At 30.6% G+C, this 21,908-nt stretch overlaps 1 protein-coding gene across 3 annotated transcripts in view; it reads left to right on the plus strand.

Moving 5' to 3' along the window:
• Positions 1-21,908, plus strand: part of LOC140443763 (uncharacterized) — an 80,074-nt gene that overhangs the window by 20,410 nt on the left and 37,756 nt on the right. The window contains exons 1-2 of one of the 3 annotated variants that reach the window (XM_072535188.1): positions 9,972-10,428; positions 10,499-10,612. The exons of 1 other annotated variant lie outside the window; for it this stretch is intronic. The gene's annotated coding sequence lies outside the window, so the exon portion shown is untranslated. Of the gene's footprint in view, positions 1-9,971; positions 10,429-10,453; positions 10,613-21,908 lie in introns of those variants that run through there. One more of the 3 variants, XM_072535190.1, reaches the window with a different exon arrangement.

Genomic DNA, 21,908 nt, shown 5'->3' on the forward strand with positions numbered 1-21,908 from the left:
AGAAAAAGAATTTGAAAACACATCTTAGATTGCACACTGGAGAAAAACCTTACAAGTGCGAAATTTGTTTAAAGCAGTTTTCTCAGAAAATTAGTTTGAAAACACATCTTAGAGTGCACACGGGAGAAAAACCTTACAAGTGTGAAATTTGTTTTAAGCAGTTTTCTCAAAAATCTTCTTTGGGTGGACACAAAAAAGTTCACACTGAAGAAAATCCTTATAAGTGCGAAATTTGTTTAAAGCAGTTTTCTCAGAAATATAATTTGAAAATACATTTAAGATTGCACACTGGAGAAAAACCTTATAAGTGTGAAATTTGTTTTAAGCTGTTTACTCAGAAAACTGCTTTGGATGTACACAAAATAGTTCACACTGGAGAAAATCCTTACAAGTGCGAAATTTGTTTTAAGCCGTTTTCTCAGAAAAGTAGTTTGAAAACACATTTTAAATTGCACACTGGTGAAAAACCTTACAAGTGTGAAATTTGTTTTAAGCTGTTTAATCAGAAAGCTTCTTTGGATGGACACAAAATAGTTCACACTGGAGAAAGTCCTTACAAGTGCGAAGTTTGTTTTAAGCAGTTTTCTCAGAAAAGTAGTTTGAAAACACATTTTAAATTGCACACTGGTGAAAAACTTTACAAGTGTGAAATTTGTTTTAAGCTGTTTAATCAGAAAGCTTCTTTGGATGGACACAAAATAGTTCACACTGGAGAAAATCCTTACAAGTGCGAAGTTTGTTTAAAGCAGTTTTCTCAGAAAAATAGTTTGAAAACACATCTTAGATTGCACACTGGAGATAAACCTTACAAGTGTGAAATTTGTTTTAAGCTGTTTACTCAGAAAAATAGTTTGAAAATACATCTTAGATTGCACACTGGAGAAAAACCTTACAAGTGCGAAATTTGTTTAAAGCAGTTTTCTCAGAAAATTAGTTTGAAAACACATCTTAGAGTGCACACGGGAGAAAAACCTTATAAGTGTGAAATTTGTTTTAAGCTGTTTACTCATAAAAATTCTTTGGATGTGCACAAAATAGTTCACACTGGAAAAAAACCTTACAAATGTGAAATTTGTTTTAAGCAGTTTTCTCAAAAATCTTATTTGAGTGGACACAAAAAAGTTCACACTGAAGAAAATCCTTATAAGTGCGAAATTTGTTTAAAGCAGTTTTCTCAGAAATGTAATTTGAAAACACATTTAAGATTGCACACTGAAGAAAAACCTTATGTGTGAAATTTGTTTTAAGTTGTTTTCTCAAAAATCTTCTTTGGATGGACACAAAATAGTTCACACTGGGGAAAATCCTTACAAGTGCGAAATTTGTTTTAAGCAGTGTCCCCAAAAATTTCATTTGAAACACATTTGACGTTGCACACTGGAGAAAAACCTCAAGTACAATGAAAACCTTGTAGTAACCTAGTAATCAGTATCCATAAACAAATAGCGGCAGCAGAATGGTCGCGTTTTACATTGGCAGTGATCTAACTCGTTCTGAAACATGGACAGAAAAGTAATACAAAATAAACCGGCATTTCGTCGAAACCGAATTCGTATAAAAAATTGGTTATGTGGTGTAATGAAGTAACTGACTAAGGTTTTTCATAATCATATTCGTCGCTTATATCTACGTCACTTTGATACGTGCCACAATCGGGGGCATTTAAAGATGACTCAAACAGCAGATCTTTCACATATGCTGGTCTTTCTCTTCTGATGTTTGCATGTGCTGAAAGCTCGATATAGTGGCTCTTCGAAAGAGCACCTAGAAGTATTACTTTACTTGCACACATTTGCCATAATGCCATACTGTTATTCCAACGTAAGCAATATAGCGTGCGATTGTCGATTGGAGGACCGAGAATTAGTATCCTGAGGTTTGCCGATGACACATTAATAATCGCTTTAAAACAAGAAGAAATGGAAAACAATGTCTGGATGAGAAAAGCAAAAAATATGGTCTACAACTAAATAAGAATAAGACAAAAATCATGCTTTTAGACGGAGCACAGAACAATATTAAACACATTAAAGACATTGGGGGTGACTGAAATTGTAGTGGTGACTAGAATTGTGTGTGCTGGTAAATTTTGTTTCAGATTATAATGTAGTCAAAGAAGAAATGAAACTCGATTGATAGTCGATAAAACTTTATTGTTCTGTACACTTGTAGCGTCAATGATTGACTGAGAATCCGCTAAGGGCAACTGTTATACACCTTGACTTATGGCGGCGTTGCCAGTGGGTACAATATTGTCAGGTGTATTACAAATTAAAAGTAAAAATATACTGAACATAACTTACCCCTTTGAAGGGACTTCAAAAAACATACAAATATTGATGAAAAGAAATACAATATAGTAATTCAAAATTAAAATGGAATTGTCTTTAACGGAATTTAACACTAAAATAAATTGTTAATTCACTGTGTCTTTTTCTATAGGCAAAGGACACAAATGTCTCACGGAACGGATCACAACTTTTGAAAATATTTCCACTTCTGCCACTCAAGAAACTCCATCCTTTCCAGGGAACAACCGTAGAATTCTTCCCATTGGCCACTTGTCTGGACGTTGTTGATCATTCTTGATGAATACTAGTGCACCAACAGCAACCGGAGTAGCCTGGTTTTTCCATTTATATTGAAAGCGCAGTTGAGAAATGTATTCTTTTGTGAATTATATCCCAAATTGTTGGTATAATTGTTGAACAAATCGTAGTCTAGACAGCCTGCTTGGCGGAACTTCATATACTTTAGGTTCAGGAAGCATTGTAATTGGACGACCAATTAAAAAATGTGATGGAGTAAATGATGGAAGAAGCGGATTAAAATTTTCATAAATTAAAATTCTATTCAACATTGTTTGCTGTAAAAAATGTTTTGTGCTTTTTACTGCTGCTTCCCATAGACCACCAAAGTTGGGCGAATATGGTGGTATAAAATGACAATGAATATTGTCTTTTGATGCATATTGAGTAATAGCATTTTCTTTTTTTAACAAGAATTTTCGAAACTCTTTTAATTTATTTCTCGTTCGGACAAATGTACTACCGTTATCTTATCTGAATAGACATCTGAAGGTACTCCTCGTCGAGAAGTAAAACGTTTGAGACAAGATAAAAAACATTCTGTTGTGAAATTTGATACCAATTCTAAGTGAATTGCTTTTGTGCTAAAACAAACCAAAACACAAATGTAACTGTTCAATATTATTAGATCCCGTCAAAATCAAAAGGTCATCTACATAAAAATCATTGTGAATAGTTTAAGATGCAATTGGAAATATGTTTTCATATTCTGTAACTACTTGATTGAGACATTTTATTGCTAGATAGGGAGCAGATTTTGTACCATATGTAACGGTATTGAGTTGATACGAGGATATCATCAAAAACAACTCTTATTTTTGATGTTCTACTTATTTGCTTCAAAACAGCATGATGTGGTAAATATTAGTGTGAGCTTGTTAGATTGTCTACTGAAATTTTAGTCATGACCGAATTGTATGTATTGAATAAATTGTTTTTATAAATTATAAAATACAGTGTTTGATTTAAAACGTTTTTCAAAGACAAGAAATATTGAATTGCTTTCTCGTCTGAGTCGCCAGGAGTACCTATATGAGTTTTTCCAAAGACAAGAAACGTTGCACTGCTTTCTCCTCTGAGTCACCTAAGAGTATACGAGATCATTTTAATGGAAATTTTACTATAAGTTGACCATTTTAATAACTCCTCACAATGCAGTTCATCCGTTGACATTTCAATATTGAGTTCCCAAAATTTTTTTAATTGATGATCTTGTATAACAAAATTTTTTGAAAAATTGCAAATAGAATAATTTATTGAATTATTTATAGCACCAGAAACGATCCACCCTTATTTGGTATTTTGGAAAATTGGGTTTTTTTTCCTACAGTAATTTTTTCATCCAATATTAAATCCCAAAATAATCTAACTCATGAGCATATCAATCTCATTAGCAACACACGTTAGCCAAAGCTAATAGTATTAACCTACCGGACAAGTAGGAACAGTCAGGCCAAGCATCAATAGATTGATATAAAGGATTTCGAAAACGGCATCCAAATTTGAGCCTACGAACCCCCGAAGGTTTCGAGCCTACAACCCGCAGAAGGATTTAATCCTGCTAATGTAAAATTATGTTTTGAAAAACTAATGAAAATATTTGATATAAATGAAAAGTGTTTAATATCGGTTGACTGTTAAAAAGATTCAATAGGAGCTGTACTTTTGCAATAAGGTCAACCAGTAGCTTACATATCAAAAGCTTTAACTTTAACACAACAAAACTACGCACAAATTGAGAAAGAACTTGGAGTTCTGGTGGCATTCGAGAAATTTCATAAATATGTATATGCTTTAAAGTTTGATATAAAAACTGATCACAAACCATTGATATCCATAGTAAAGAAACCTTCAATGAATGCGCCACCACGACTTCAAAGAATGTGATTTAAATTGCAGAGGTATGATTATAATGTGATGTATAAAAAAAAGAAAAGAATTATATATAGCTGATACGCTATCGAGATGTTGCTCGGAATTGCCTGTAATAAAGAATGATTTAGATATTGAACTTGAATCACAAATTTGTTTAGTAAGATTAAACATCAATGTTTCAAATAATCAACTGCAAAGAAGAGACTAGCAAAAACAAAACTTTAATTGATCTAAAGATTTTCATAAAAAAAGGTTGGCCAAAACAAATAAATAATATACATAAAGATTTAAAAGCATTTTTTAAGATTAAAGATGAATTAACCTTTGATAGTTTGCTGATGAGGAATAGTCAAATTATAATTCCTGATGCAATGAGGAAAGAAATGTTAAAAAGAATTCACTATGGCCATCAAGGAATAAATAAATGTAAAATGTTAGCAAGACAATCATTATATTGGCCTTCCATGACAGTTGAAATTGGGAATGAAGTTAAAGGTTGCCCAATTTGAAAATGCAAAAAGAGAACCTTTAATTCCACACAATATCCCAAAACTCCCCTAGGAGGAAGTTGGCTCTGATATATTTTACATAGGTCAAAAAATTTAATGGTGGTAGATTATTATAGTAAATATCCAGAAATTAGTCTGTTGAAAGATACAACCAGATTAACTATAGTTACACACTTAAAATCGATATTTGCTCGTCATGGAATATCAAAAATCTTTACTCTGATGGTGGACCACAATATATAGCCAATGAATTTGTTAAATTTTGCCAAGAATGGGAATGTAAAAGCATAAAGTCAAGCCCAGAAAATCATAGATATAATGGTCTAAGTGAAAGATATATTCAAACCTACAAAAAAGCGTTAAGAAAATCTCATAAAGATGGTAAAGATACACGCATGTTTTTGAAAAAACTAAATAAAAATAATTTTTTTTTCTATAAAAATATCTCTTATTATGTGTACCGGTTCATATATCAACCAAAAAAATCAGTATTAAAAAGAAAAAAATTAACTTTGGCCACAAAGGGTTAAGTGTCAAGCTGTCAAACTCATTTGAATGAAGCTATCTTCATCGGAACCGTCCATATTTTCTGATTTGTGTCATTGTGTCTATGATGTGGTTTGTTTACTATGGAATTTAACGTTGAAACAAAGAAGATAGACGCTTATAGAAGACCAGTTCAAATGGGCGATTTGGTTACGGTTTAAGAGGGTGGCTGCATAAACTCACAGCGTGGTGCCGTGGCCGTCGGCTTAAAACTATCTTGAAAATTTCATAATGAAATATGTAGTTAGGGGGAAGTGGGAAAGGAGTACGAACGGGTAACTTTGCATCTACGCCTAAACAAATTTCGATGCCATTGATTTGCAAACTGTCTTTTTTTTTGTTTTTTCACAATAAAATCTTTATTTTCAATATATTAAATTGTTAAATTTTTAATTTTAAAACTTAAAAATGTATGATATTTACAATATTCAAAGTATTTATTTTTTTAATTGTATAACTTTGAATTAAAAATTGGTTTGTTCCAACACAACGAAAAACCGTCACATAACTTTTTATTATACTGTTTTTCTGCCCAGAAATTAACGAAACAATTTTAAAAAATTTCAATTTAAAAAAAAAGTATTCAATGAAACTTTTTACTAAATTATGAAATTTTCCATTTCGCCAAAACTTCCATTTCATCCATAATTTTTCAATAACAACAAAAAGCATTCCTGATTTATTTTTGAAATAACAAAATAAACTTTAACAGTACATTTTAATGAATAGTACCTATATGTGAAAGTTTTTACGCTGTATGGGTACTATTTAATCTTGTTTTAAAATAACAACTAATAGTATCTAATACGGGCTTTACACCAACAATAAATTCACGAAGAAATTCATGAATTTATTCATCAATTTCTGTGTCAATAAATTCGTGAATTTCTTGGATGTAAAAGTTTCTTTGACTTCAAATAAATTTTTACATCAAGTGTCATTATTTCAGTAGTACCAATGGTTTTATTATTGGATGTTATTTATTGTTGTTTGTTTGAATAAAGATATTTTGGATTTGGAAATATAATCAGAAAACAATATCGTTTTAAAAAGAAAATAGTGATTAAGATTGTACAAAAAATTATGCTGAATTTGGTAAAGAGTAAGAGCTTGACCAAGAGGTAAAAATTAGTGGAAATTACATGTAATTAGTGAAAACTGTTGATTTTGGACACAGAAGATAATTTCAAATAACTTTAATAAGGACAACATAGCTACAGAAACAGAAAAAGCGGTAATTTTATTTTTTTTTGTATGATAGAACAAGAAAATCTAGCATTCATTACATACTAAAAATTAACTGCTGTTAGCAGAAATGTTAATCAATTCATTGTGACTTTTAGAATGATGAAAGCCTTTATTTAAATACAATACCTGCCTGCACCAAGTCGAAGTAAAGAAGAAAGAAAGGTACAATACTTTTTATAATCTTTTAACCACTATTCATAATATATTCTCAAGAGATACCTAATAAAAATAAATGGGTATGTTTATTGTTAGAATATTGAGATGTGTACAATTCTAATCAAAAAGAGAAGTTGTAAAGAAATGAATACTTAAAAACAAATAAAAAAAACCAGTAATACTTTACCACTAGTTTGTGAGCTGATTATTTACAATTTTAATAATTTGTCTAACATATTACAATTTACTTTATTGAATAGTAGGGTAGGGTAGGACTAAACTAAATATATAAAAATACAATCATTTTTAAATATAATATAATTTAAATGGTAAATGAAGAATCATAATAACAGGAATAAAAGCTAGTTTTAATATTTGTTATACACAAACTATTTTTTTTCTAAATAAAAAATTGTATTTACAGATTTTATTCCTAGGATATGGAATCCTGCATTTTTAAAGAAAGATAGTCAACTTTGGAAGGAAACTATGAATAATAAAGTATAAGAGTAAGAAGATTAATAGGAAAGAATAAAATTAGTAGCAGGCCAAAGTCTTTATGTAGAAAAAGCGGAGAAGAGAACACAACAGAAACATGTCAGAGAAATGGAACTGGCAGAAGACATGAATTGAAAAGAAATAGATTTATTAGGTTTAAAAATTAGATTATTCAAAGAAAAATTTAATAAAAAATTTATAAAGAAATTATATGTATATTAATGATCCTACTGAGGTTTTCCCATAAAAAAATATTTTATAGGGCTCTCAAACATCTTCAACTTAAGTTCAATAATGTCTTTATTTAGCAATTCATCTTCAAAATTGTCTCCACTTTGATTTTTCAATTGAATCATTTCAACTGTACAGCCACTTCCATTGACTAAAATGGGAAACTTTCTTCTTCCATACACATTTTGTTACATATCTGGGATTCATTATACAAAATTTCAGGATGTCTTAGTGAATTGTTTCAGTGGACTTCTGAATGTGAATTTAAAACGTTATCAATAATATAGAATAATCCATATCTGGTTCTAAAAAATAGATCAATGGACTCGATGCAAACTTAATTTAACAATCCTATCAATAATACAGAATTATCCATACCGGTTCCATCAATACTGGGTTCAAAAAGAAAATATATCCAGCGAGTATCAGAATTTAAAATCAATCTTTGATGTATTTAGAGCATTTATTGTAAATTTTTAGAATTCCATGATACATCCTTGATATTATTTGGATAATTAATGATTTATAACTCTTTTTTGCAAGTTGCTGGTTTTGAGAATCATGAGTCGAATATGAAAACCTAGCTACTATCTCCATACTTTTCATTTTGCAATCTTATAATACTTGGCATTTCAAAGAAAACCATCCTTTCCTGTTTCAGAAATCAAAAGCACCCATATCTCTTGGAAAATGTTGTTTAATCAATTTTTAAACTTTCAAGATGATAAAAACATTTACCTAATGACTAGACCAAGTAAAAGATAAGGGTGAAGAAAAAGGTAGAATTATATAATCTTTTATTAACAAATATTTAGGTACTATATACAAGGTGGTCCAGAATTATGTACATTAATTTCTAGAGCTCATAGTACGTCCAAAAATAAGGGTACTTCTTTATGTACACTTTTTTATAAAACAATAATAAGGGAGATACAACCCTTTAAAGGGGTGAATTGAAATTCTTATTTTTTCAAATATCTTCCAAACGGTTTTGAATACGGAGTTCATATTTTGGGAGTGATTATAAGACATTAGGATAATTAATTTCATGTCACCACCTACCACATCCTATATTAATACAGGGTAGTTTTGGAGGGTAAGTGGGGGTTATTGCGTCACATGTTTTTTAATTTTTACATATTTTAAAAATTGTTTCCTTAGACTTTTCTACGCAAAAAAGGTGCGCTTGTAATATATTTCGATAGATATCACCGTTTTCGATTTATTTAAACTCGAAGGTATACATGTATTTTATTGTAATCGTTACATTTCTTAATATTCATCAAGTATGCTTTGGAATTGACACTTGTGTTAGCAATAATATTACAAATTAATGGAAAACTTAATTAATACTTAACATTTAATTAATGGCGAAAATAATATTTCACAATAACTGTTCAAAATGTCCTCCATTTTGTTGAATACATAATCTTATTCTTTTATTTAGCGAACGCATTAATCCATTTAATGTTACTGGATCGTTTTGTAAATCGGTAAATACTTGTTCAATTTTGTCTCTTAACTCATTTACTGTATTAATTGGAGTGTTATACACTTTTGATTTCAAATAACTCCATACTGTAAAGTCCATTGGATTAAGATCACAACTACGAGCAGGCCAATGAATCGGTGCATCCGCACCCCGGCCTATCCACCTATCAGGGAAATGTTCATGTAACCACCTTCTACAAATTCTTGTGTAATGTGGTGTAGCACCATCATGCATGAAAAACATGTTTCTTCGTATTTGTAATGGAATATCTTCCAAAATATCATGTATATAATATAATATATTCTCAAAGCATTAAATAAATAATATTTGAAAAAAAGATGTAAGAAAGAGAAAAGTAAATAAAACTAGAGTTTTCTGTTTCGAAATTGTATGTTTTTCCTAAAAAAAAAATACATAATATTATTTTCTGTCTTTTATTATAGAATATTAAACTTACCTCTTTTCCATAACTATTACTTGACACGACTTAAAAATGCAAAGTTCAATTTGGTTCAAATGGTTCAATAATCAAAAGCAAAATAATTATTATCCCTACTTCGCGCCAAATCTACACAGGTTGGTGACACTGAATTCACGTCCAATAAATGTGAAAAATAGAACATGTTCTATTTCGTCAATTTCTTCACGAATTTATTCATGAAGTTATTCACGGCAAAATTGGATGTCAAATTGTGCTTTACACACGTCAAATTTGACCTTGAAGCGACTTCATGAATTTCTTCATGAATTTATTGTTGGTGTAAAGCCCGTATAAAACATAATTTTCACAATGAATGAATATTGGTGAAATTATTACAATATAGTCTTAAACTGATTTATAATTAAGATTTGTACATATTTCAATTAAAAATTTGAATTATAATAATTTTTTTAAAAAGATTAATTTATTAAAAGTTAAAATAATATTATTTTCTTTAAACAATTTTATAAAACGCAAAAATTTAATCCTATTCTACGACCACGCGGCATCTACATATAAAAATATCTAAAGTTGCATTTATTGCCCCACTCTTTCATATTTTAGAAGCAAACCGCTTCTTAGTGGTACCACGTGCAACACGTGCGTTCCACTCGACCGACCCACTTTTCTTTATCTATGACCCATCTTTTGCTAACACTCAAAAATAACAGTGAATAATTCTTCTATAAGCGTTGGTTGAAATTAAGGAAGAGTCTTTTGAATATGACGAAAGACATATAGAGAGTCAGCTATCCACTTCAATAGATCTTGGACACTTGAAGAATGAACCAGAATTTAACTCAGGTAAGGCAATTAAGAAAATAGGTTAATTAAAAGTGATATACTTAATCTCTATTTTTATTACCTCTGTCAGTAAAAGTTGGTGTTAAGAAAGAGTACGTTGAAGGTAACCTACGGTTTATGGAGAGTCAACCATCCACCTTTGATCTGGAATGCTTGAAGAACGAATCAGATGAATATAACTCTGGTAAGATAAATGATAAAACTATGGGACAATCAACGATGTAATATACTACATCGTACTAAAAGCTAAAGTAAAGTATATTACATCGTTGCCCGTTGGGGACAATGATTAGTTTAGGGCAATAAACATAACGGTTTTTTTAATTGGGCCTTTGTATGTTTTATTGGATCCTTTTAACACTTTAGGTTATTGAGTACTAGTACAAGTATCTAAGCTTTAAGAACTTAAAATGTAAGTCAATTAAAAGGTTAACTCGTTATAGAGATACTGATATACTGTAAAGATTAAAAATGTTCTGCAAAAACTATTAGAAATGTATTATAACCAATAACAACATCCTATACTCCAGCCAAGAAATAATGAAATAAGTCCTATGCCTTATATCATAAGTTATCATGTAAGTTAGCTGTCCTTATGAGTTTTACCAAGAAGCATATCTGTAGCGGAGAATTTATTTTTTATTTAGCATTATGGTATATTAAGAACACAAAAACAATATTTTTATAAAAAAAAACATTAAATGGAATATTACAAACATCTAATATATTAATATATTCTAAAACATTTTCGATCTCATTCAGGAATTCCATCTTCTTAGTTTTTCTTGCTGTTCTGTCAATATATTACTCTCACTTATCTCTTTACTTCTTTTGTTAGAATTCCTTTTTGCTTTTGTTCAGTTTCTGGTAAAATTTTCTCGTCTCTATTGGCTTACTTAGATCTTGTAGTTCTTAAGTTCTTTGTTCATTTTTTCAAGTTTCTCTCTTCTTTCTGCAGGGGGTTTTCTTTTCTTTCTTGTATAGTTTTTTATATTCCTCCTGTGCTTGTTGGCTTCTGTATCCCTGTTTCATCATTAAATATCGTGGGCATACTGGAAAACTCAGTAGTGTTGAGTGTCAAAAAAGTGTTGAGAAAAACGCATTTAAATATTATTAAACTTCTTAAAAATCAGGTACACTGGCTATTCAAGTTTTGGTACCTGGATATGATTTTGAAAGATATTAACCACAGGTGGTGTGCACATGCATGTAACAATATTTGAAAAACATTATTTTATTTATGAAAACAGTGAAAGATATGGAGTTACTTGATTTTCCTTGTTATTGAATGTACCTCTTTAATATAACAGTTCATACATTTAAATCTATAAATTAATATTTATGGGGTAAAACCTTTTAGAGAAAAGAGTCTTTAATCTTTATAATATTAAAAAACAGATATACAGAGAGTTAATTTCAGACACTAACTCAGAAATAATTGTGATCACTTATGTCCTCTTCAGTATCACTGTCCTGAACAGCTGGTTCAAGTATGACAACTATTACAAGTTTTGATGTGGGAAGAGACCTGTACCAATCTCAAAATTCATCTGGTATAATGTTGTTTTTGCACAACTTCTTCATTCTTGTTCTGAAATCTGATAGGTAGCTGTTCTTTGTAAAGCATGGGTAAATCTTTTGGTTGATTTGTTGGCCTCTATCCGAAATATATTTAACCAATCGTTCAGGGAATACACAATTACTTCCTTTTTTGCTTTTTCTATCGTACTATGCATGGGTTCAGCTTGCTGATTCCAGAAATTTATGTTCTATAATATCAATATGTGAATTGTGCACTGCGTATAACAAAATGGAAAAGACAAATCGAGAGATACAAGAATAAAGTTGTTTTTACATTTATAAACATTCAGAGATTTTACTGTTCTACCTACTTTTATGGTGTACCTTCTCACCTTTATTTTTGTCGCTCCAACACTTGCTTAAACTCATCGTTTAACGGTGCTATACATCACACGGAATTTACCTTAAAAGATATCGAAATAGTTATCTGCCAGAGTTATTTTAGCTTAACGCAAGACGTTAAAAATAATTTCGGTGGTACATCTCAGGGCTGATTAATTTATTAGGGGTACAATGAAGAGCTACTAAGCTATATTTTAATTATGAAAGATTAAACTGTGAAACCTGACTAAGAAAGCTCAAGTTCTCTATTAACTCACAGACGAGAAAAGGCGATATCATATCTACTTATAGAATTATTAGGGGGATTTTGGAGGACATCAAACTTTTTTAATATCGGCAAAGATGTTAGACTAAGAGGTCATAGCTATAAATTAAAAAACAAGTCTTAAATCTATTGTAGGGAAAAATTTTTTGATTAACCAAGTTTTTGACAATTGGAACAGTATAGTAGAATTTCATAGTAGAATCTACTAGTTTAAATAGTTTCAAAAACAAGTTTGATGAAAACTAACTGAATATTGTACCTAATCTTATGTTAACTTTGTAAAATGTTTGTAATTTTTTTTATGGAAACTGTTAATAATGTAAGGATATATTTTATATGTTTTCTCTTCATCAGAGTTTTCTCTTCATCAGAATACATTTTGAAATTTTATATATATTTAGTAATGTTTGCATTTTTGTAATTTGCTATTATTGTAAGAACTTTTTCTAAGAACTAATTCTTTTGGATATTATTTTCACCTTTTATTTTTATCTTGTTTCTCTTTAGGCTTGTTTATTATTTCTCCTTTGGCTAGATATCATTGTATAATAATAATACTCATTAAATTACCTTTCAAAGGTTATAATTTTTTTTGGCGTGATTAAAAGTTTATGAAAAATATATAGTTCAAATTAAAAATTGTTTGTTGTGTATGCAAGTTTAATTTTTATTCATTGAAAGTATATGTTTTATTATACTTTCGTTAGTAATAGTCATTAATAACCTTTTAATGGATCAAATTTATCGAAAATCATTAAGTTTAGATTGTGCAAAATTTTCCTAATTCTAGTCAATAGACATTGGATTTTTAAAATTTTCTGTTCCATTGCATTAATTTTTTTTTATTAAAAAAATATATATTTTGTTTTTTATTTTAGGCTTTCTCGAAGAAGAAAACACTTCAGAAAGTATGAAAGAAATATCGCTACGTTCATGTAATAAAAAACAATGTATGGGCCAACCTGTTGAAAAAGAAACATTTAAATGTGAAATTTGTTTTAAGCAGTTTTCTTCAAAATGTAATTTGAAGAAACATTTGACATTTCACACTGGAGAAAACAAATGCGAAATTTGCTTTAAGCAGTTTTCTCAAAAATCTCATATGAAAGAACATTTGAGGACACACACAGGAGAAAAACCTTACATGTGTGAAATTTGTTTTAAACTGTTTACCTATTCATTTTCTTTGAAAGAACATTTGAGAATGCACACTGGAGAAAAACCGCATAAGTGCAAAATTTGTATTAAACAGTTTCCTACAGTAAGTAGATTAAAAAAACATTTGAGAGTGCACACTGGAGAAAAGCCTTACAAGTGTGAAATTTGTTTTATGCAGTTTTCTCGAATGGATGTTTTAAAAAAACATTTGAGATTGCACACTGGTCATTACAAGTGTGACATTTGTTTTAAGCAGTTCACAGTAAAAAATTGTTTGAAAACACATATGAAAGTGCATGGAGAAAAACCTTACAAGTGCGAAATTTGTTTTAAGCAATTTGCAGTAAAACGTTTGGTAACAATACATATGAGAGTGCACACTGGAGGAAAACCTTACAAGTGTGAAATTTGTTTTAATTCATTTTCTCATGCTGGCGCTCTGAAACTTCATATGAAATTGCACACTGAGGAAAACCACAAGTGTGAAATTTGTTTTACACAGTTCGCAACAAAAAGTTGTTTAAAAATACATATGAGATTGCACACTGGAGAAAAACCTTACAAGTGCGAAATTTGTTTTAATTCATTTTCTTATGCTGGCGCTCTGAAACTTCATATGAAATTGCACACTGAGGAAAACCGCAAGTGTGAAATTTGTTTTAAACAGTTTGCAACAAGAAGTTGTTTAAAAATACATATGAGAGTGCACACTGGAGAAAAACCTTACAAGTGCGAAATTTGTTCTAAGCAGTTTGCATATAAATCTTCTTTTGATAAACATGTGCAAATTCACACTGGAGAAAAACCTTAATTGCGTGAAATTTGTTTGGAACTATTCTCTCAATCAGTTAACTTTAAACAACATATATTGAAGAAAAACCCTAAAAGCGTTGTCATACAAATCACTTCTTGAAAACTGGGATAATTTTATTTTCTTAATGATTATTTGTTTCTTATGAAAGAATGTCATTCAATTTTATTCTCTAATTTCAGAGGTCTTAGATGAAAAATTGTATTGTAACAAAAATAAATCTACCAAAGAAATAAATCTATTTCATTATATTCCTTAAAACTTGCATACAAAACCTGTCAACTATTAAAATACCTGAGAAAATAAAAAGTTTTTACTTATAATACTGCATATGAGTATGTACAGTAATTGTCATTGTCTTTTCGTGTATCCTAATGCTTTTCTAATTACATATCTCCATAGAGAGCATCTCAATATCAATCCCCTTATCGACATGTCCTCTCTAGACGTCTCCCTCAAGTCTTCTTCTTTCTTCCGCTCCTACTCCTCCCAGGAACTGGTAAATCAGCATTTTTTCGTATTTGGTGATTAACGTCTCGACGTTGAACATGCTTAAAACTCTCTCATTTTGGTCTTAATTGGTGCCACTTTTAGGCTTCCCGTACTACTGTCATTCTTAATTTTACCCATTTTTGTCACTCTACTCATCCATCTAAGCATTCACATTTCCGCCACATGCATTTTTTGTTCCAATTAATCTTAAACTGCCTAAAGTTTCGTACATAATAGCTACTCTTATGGCAGTTTTATCGAATTATCTCTCTCCTATTTTCATGGTGTGACAAGTAGTTTTATGCTCCTGTATTAGGCCAATTAAGTTACTTTTTTACTCTACACAACTGTATAATAGACGGGTTTGACAGTTGAAATGTGTACTAGAGATATTACAAAAAGACTCATCTAGTGATTCATATTTTAATTAAGCTATTTTTAAATAAACAAGCTCCTTATTTTGCTCATAACTTAAAAACTTTTCTAGTTAGAGATTTGACGTCACCAAGTAAATTAAAGTCGGTTAATAAACCAAAAAGTTATTGCAAAATGAACAACAAAATCGCTGTTTTTTAATATTTTTATAATTTTTTATTGTTTATTAAAATTTGTTTAAATGAACCTGAATTTGAGGATCTACTGTGTTTAAACTGTGTGCAAAGATGTTCCACATTGGTTAAATAGTTTTTGCAAAATTTAATTCCTTTATAAAATTTTTTGAAAAAAGAGCTAATTTCCAAAGTTAATCAGGATAATTTGAATGTATGGATCTCATTTATCTTAGGCTTATTTTCTTCATTAACACTGACATAAGAAATTGTATTAAAACTGCAATTTTTTGTTTTTAATATCTTTTAGTTACCTTTTAATTATTTCAAAACTACACAACATACTAATGTTTGTATTTTGAGAACGATTTCCGAAGTGGAAATTGAAACGTCAATAACCGTACTTTAACCTTTAATTGTAGCTTATTCCCATTTAAATAGTAATTATGGAAAATAAAGTAAAAAAATTACATTTAAGCTCCATTCGCTCAGCTCGGGCATATTTTGACAGATTCGTAGCTGGAAACCTAAAACACAAAAGTTCCTATTTCACACTATTAACCATGATACTATGATTAAGAAGATAAGATATTGCGCATAAGTCGTGACGTAATTGGAGACTTGCACGTTCGTAATGTCAGTTTTTTGTATGTGTCAATAAATAATCTTTATTAAATAGTTTGGAGATATCCTTTTGTGTACGATTATTGTAATTATTAAACCTTTATTTAATATTATTATTTTGCTAATTAAATAATTTCATCACAGAATGCATAAAAATCCCATTTAACTTTAACAAGAATTCAAATCTGATCTCCAATGACGGCATGCGCGAACACGACCGATTTTGTGCTACGCACAAACCATACATACTCATATGTATGGTTTGTGGTGCTACGGGAAGATCCTATCTTGTTAGTGTCATCCTGGTGCCTTAGTCGTGGACTAATACGCACCCTGATGCGCATCGCCCCGCCTTTGAACATCTTTATATTTTTCTATTGGCCGAGAGATCTGAAAATGCCATATAAATATTAATATACTTATAAATATGCGACATTTTTCAGCTCTCGGTCAGTCTAGTCTCGGCTCCCAAATAGGGTCTCTGCGCCCTGGGTGTCCGATGTCGGGGCGCTGCTCCAGTTCTACGAACACTTTAGACTCTGTGGCTGGGCCTTGCCCACCTCCTAAACCGAGTTTCATTTATTTCCTGTGTAATAAATACCTAAGATGGAAGATACGCAGAGGGTACTTCGAATAGACTGGTCGAAGGCCCTCTGTAAGGCACCGTGGGAGTGTATAAGAGGCCATATTTTGACAAGCCCTTACATCCCATATGGTGATATTAGTCATAGTATCATGCTATTAACAGCTTAAATAAAGTTTTATTACAGACTTCTTTCATTGAAAAAAAGAAGAATTATTACAAATAGTGGAAGTGTATACTAAACCCATACAATTTTGGGTAGTATACAATTTAAAAAATATATTTCAGTATGAATTGTTGGAAAATTACTAATATTTGCTTTATTTGTTATATTATCATGTATTTGCTTTGATAAATCCTCTTTGCATAGGAAAGTATAGTATACTTATTTTGTAAGACAACAAAATCACAGTTTATGTTGATTCTATCCTATGAAAACGTCAACAACAATTAAGTATGCCCTCTGATTGACTGGTGGCGTGCCTGTTAAATTTTGTGGAGTTTATTTCCTCAAAATTATAGGGCGCGTTCAGCAGGCGGAGCTGCTCCACAACTGTTGAGTAAATGTCTGCAAAATGAAACCGCTACCGCTCCGCTACTTCCGGAGCGGCCTGTCAAATTTGGTAGCGTAAAAATGTATCGCTACCTCCATCCAACATGTTGAGAGAAATGTCATTCATGACATTTCTGTACTAAAATTGAGGGTTAGGTGTTTGTTTGTTTTGTTTTTACGTTTTTACTTTCAGCCATATATTACTTTATTATATGGACATATCCATTGAATTTATTTAACTTGTTTAGAGGTATTTCTTGATTGGATTTCTAATTCCTTTCCAGCTGTTTCCTAATAACAAAAAGGTGATCCATTATTTATCTTTACAATTTAATGACTGTTTCTTTTCACTTCATATATTAGCTATTAAAAATGTTTACGTCGAAATTGATCATTACTTATAGTTAATGTTATCTAAAAAGAAAACTCTGAAAACTTTTGTTTTCTACATCTCTATAACTTTTATTATAATTTCTTCCCACTACAGCTATTTCAGCATTTTGTCTTTCTTAATTGACAAACAAATGTCTGCTTTACACTTTATAGTCTCTGAACAAATAAAGAAGGGGAAAGCTGTATGTCTCAAATTGGTCATTCAGAATTATATCTGTATATTTTAATACATCTCACTGCCATGAGAAGCATAATGTGATACACGGATAATACGATTTTACAGCCGCGAGAATCAAATATCGAATACACACGCATTTGTAATGCTCACACATCACAAATTATGAAAGCTCTGAGAAGCAATTGTGGTCTCTCATATCAAAGTATCATTAATGCAGTTAAAACATAGTCGGCTGTAAGCAACAGAAACTATATTTGGCCTCTGAAATATGTGAACCAATGTTTGATTCTCACAGCCTGAAAAGTGGGTTACTGATAAAAACTACTTAAGTCAACTATTATATATTTATTTTTTAACGAAAACTATTATTTAAATACATTGTTATTTTAATAAGAAATTGACAAAAACTTTATATATTAAAAAAATATTGTTTTCATTACACTATTTAGTTTCTCTTGTTTTTTTTAACTCATTTTCACAGTATAAAGAATTGCACAGAGTACACAGTGAAATCAACAAACACCTACAGGCTAACAGTTGGAAATAAATAATATTCATTTAGAGCAAAATTGTATTTTTCTGTAAAATGGCCTATATTGTGGAAATGGACATATAATTGTAATAAACGATATTACATTGATAAACACGGTCGCATGAATCATATGGACTTGTTTTTGTGTGAATCGGCATGTGATGCACACTGCTGTAATATACAATATCAGTCAACAAGGCTGCGTGAATCATATAGTGATTCTCACCTCTAACTAACACAAATTAAGGTTTTTTTTTAAAGAAATGTGTAGATATATACTTAGATTTTAATTTTGTGTGTATATAGAGTTAAAAAGATATACAGCCAGAAGGGTCCTTTTTTTTCACTATGGTGCAGTGTGAGGGTTCATAAATTTCTTAATTTAAGGATTTGAAATTGTTCACTAAACTAATTATTATGATATAAAAAGTGAAGTGTGCATGTAGACTCTGTTTTTTGTTGTTGAAAGCTCTTTTGTGTTCTGGTATACATTTGTTTAAGGTTCTACTGGTTTAACAGATGTAATATTGTATGTTGGGTTTTTGATTAAGTTTGTTATACCCCACTGTATAAATGTTTTTTTATGTTGGCTCTGGTGCTTATTATATTTGCTTAAGTAATTGTTTGTTCTGAAAGCTGGTGATATTCCTCTCTGTTTCTGGTTTTTTAGTTCTGTTGTTATCATGCCTATAGATGTAATTATTGTTTCAATTCGTTGATGGTTTTATTACTTACATATCAAAGTCTTTCTTTCAGGCACTATATAGCTTTCCTTATTTAGATGATAATTGTGTGTAATGTTTAATCTAATTGTCAACTATCTAATATGTTGTTTTCAAGTAAGTGAAAATTTACTATATATTTACTGACGATTTAAAATGCTTTAAAATAAACAAATGCCAGGCCGAAGTCTGCAAAAGGATATTGATCGCCTCTAAGTGGAGCACACAAAATGGTATTTGGATGCGTCAAAATGTCATAGTTTTCATTTGCACCTTCCTCATCCCCCAATAATATTCGAATATAGTAAACACAATTTAACCATATATTCTACTTTTGAAACCAAGGATCTAGGTGTGAACCTTGACTCATAACTATAAATCACACATTTCCACAACAATACAGAAATCTATGAAGCTACTTGGATTTGTGAAGAGAACCATCAAAGATTTTTCTTACATCTCTGCTATTTGATCTCCTTCTCCATGGTTAGATCCCTTTTCATTTACTGGTCTACAGTTTTGTCCTCCTATTACATTGCATCTAAACTGAAACTTAAGATTGTCCAATTTTCTGTCATGCCATTGTATGGATGCATGTATACTGTGAATATGTTGCATTAGAATGTATACTGAACTTCTCTTGAGGTATATAGAAATCAAAAAGACTTAATAGTTCTATTTAAAATTATCAACAGCCTGTGCACCTGCTTCAAACTTCTCTCCAAAATATTTGTTTATTATTCTCCAATATTGCAACTAGGTATGTGCAGACTTTTTATATTCTTTTCATAGATTCAATTACTCTTATAACAGCTTTACTCCCAGAACTCTTCTATTAGCTAACTCTTCAAAGAAGCTCCAAATTTTTAATCTATCAGTTTTCCCCTTCAAAAGTGATAATTCTGATCCAACTTTGTAATACTTTCGACTTCAGCTTTTGTATTGTGTTTAGTGTTACATTATCTGCATGCATTAGATAACTTAATACCATTATACCTTGTGACTTTTTCTGAATTGATTTGTTATCTTATTTTGTGACTGTATATGTTATTTTTTTTTGTAATCATACTATTCATATATTCTTCTTCCAAATCAGTTTATTGTATTAACTACATTTATAGCACTGTAAATAAAACTTGTAAAATGTTGTAAATAAAATGATATATTTTTAGTAGCTTTTGTTTTATTAAAATTAATTATTTTACAGAGGAAAGTGTGTTTATAAGCCAAATAAGAAAAGTTTGTAAATATAACATAAATATTAATGAACCAAAATATATACAAGTATCATCGTTCTATTTGCCTTTTCGCCACATTAATAGATGTTCCACTTTTTATCTAAAGGAATTGTAGGGTATTGAATTGAAATGGGTATAACTCCTAAATTTCCTAGTTGCTGAGTATATATACAATAGCACTAAAGGCCTTAGAGGCCCATGGCTTAAAAAGTTTGTTCTTTCTTCATTTTCGCTTTTCTTTATGTACTGAGATCTTCTCTGGCTCGATATGTGATTTTTCTCCATTCCTTCTTGTTATTCATTTTTCTTTTCTGGCCTTGTAGTCCAATTTCTTCCATATCTTTTTCTACCTCCTGATTCCATCTATTTTTTGGCCTTCCTTTTCTCTTTTTTAAAGTTATAGTGTAGTTCATTACCCTTTTTGAAGTCCTCGTGTTCGGCATCCTTTCTAGGTGACCTCGCCATCTTAGTCTCTGTGCCTTTATGACTCCTATTATGTTAGGTTGATTATATAATTTCTTTAACTCATCATTTGATCTTCTTATCCATAAACCGTCCCTTATTATTCCTCCATATATCTTCCTCAGGATTTTCCTTTCCCATATCTCCAGTAAATTTTGTTCATTTTTTGTCATTGTCCATGTCTCACTGCAGTACGTTACTATTGGTTGTATAGTTGTTTTGTATAACTGTATTTTTGCCTTTCTTGATAAAAACTTGCTTTTCAACATTCCACTAAGAGCATGTACACTTCTATTGCCTGCCATTATTCTAGCTTGTATTTCTTCTTTAATGTTAGGTTTGCGTGATATTATTGTACCTAGGTATGTAAATCTTTCTACCATTTCGAATTCGTATGATAATCTTTCTTCTACTTCTACTTTAAACTTTTGTCCATCCCTGAACTGATCATCTGTCCACTGCATACATTTTGTTTTAGTTTCATTTATGTAAAGTCCCATTTTCTTTGCTGCTTTTACTATTCTCTGTACTATCTCCTGTAGCTCTTTTTTTCCTCTTGCCAGCAACACTATATCATCCGCAAATGCCAAAACTTGGTGTCTTTTATGATATAGGAGTCCTTCTCTATTGATTTTCGCTTCTCGCATTATTTTTTCTAGGCATAAATTGAAGAGTAATGATGACAAAGGATCGCCCTGCCTTAATCCTTCGTTTACTATAAATTTGTCCGATACATGATTGTTTACTTTGACTCTGTTTTCTGTATTCTCTAAAGTAAGATGTATCATGTTACGCAACTTTCTGCTAACTCCCAGTTCCTCAAGGGTCTCTTTTAATTCCTTCCTTTTTATTCTATCGTATGCTTGCTGGAAGTCGATGAATAGCGCTATCGTTGGTAAGTTGTGTTCATAGCTTTCTGCTTGTAATTCTCTGATTATGAATACTTGGTCCGTTGTGCTTCTCCCTCGTCTAAATCCGCATTGGTATTCGCCTATTAT

This window comes from Diabrotica undecimpunctata, chromosome 6 (genome assembly GCF_040954645.1).
Source record: "Diabrotica undecimpunctata isolate CICGRU chromosome 6, icDiaUnde3, whole genome shotgun sequence".
In the NCBI taxonomy this organism is placed as follows: domain Eukaryota; kingdom Metazoa; phylum Arthropoda; class Insecta; order Coleoptera; family Chrysomelidae; genus Diabrotica; species Diabrotica undecimpunctata.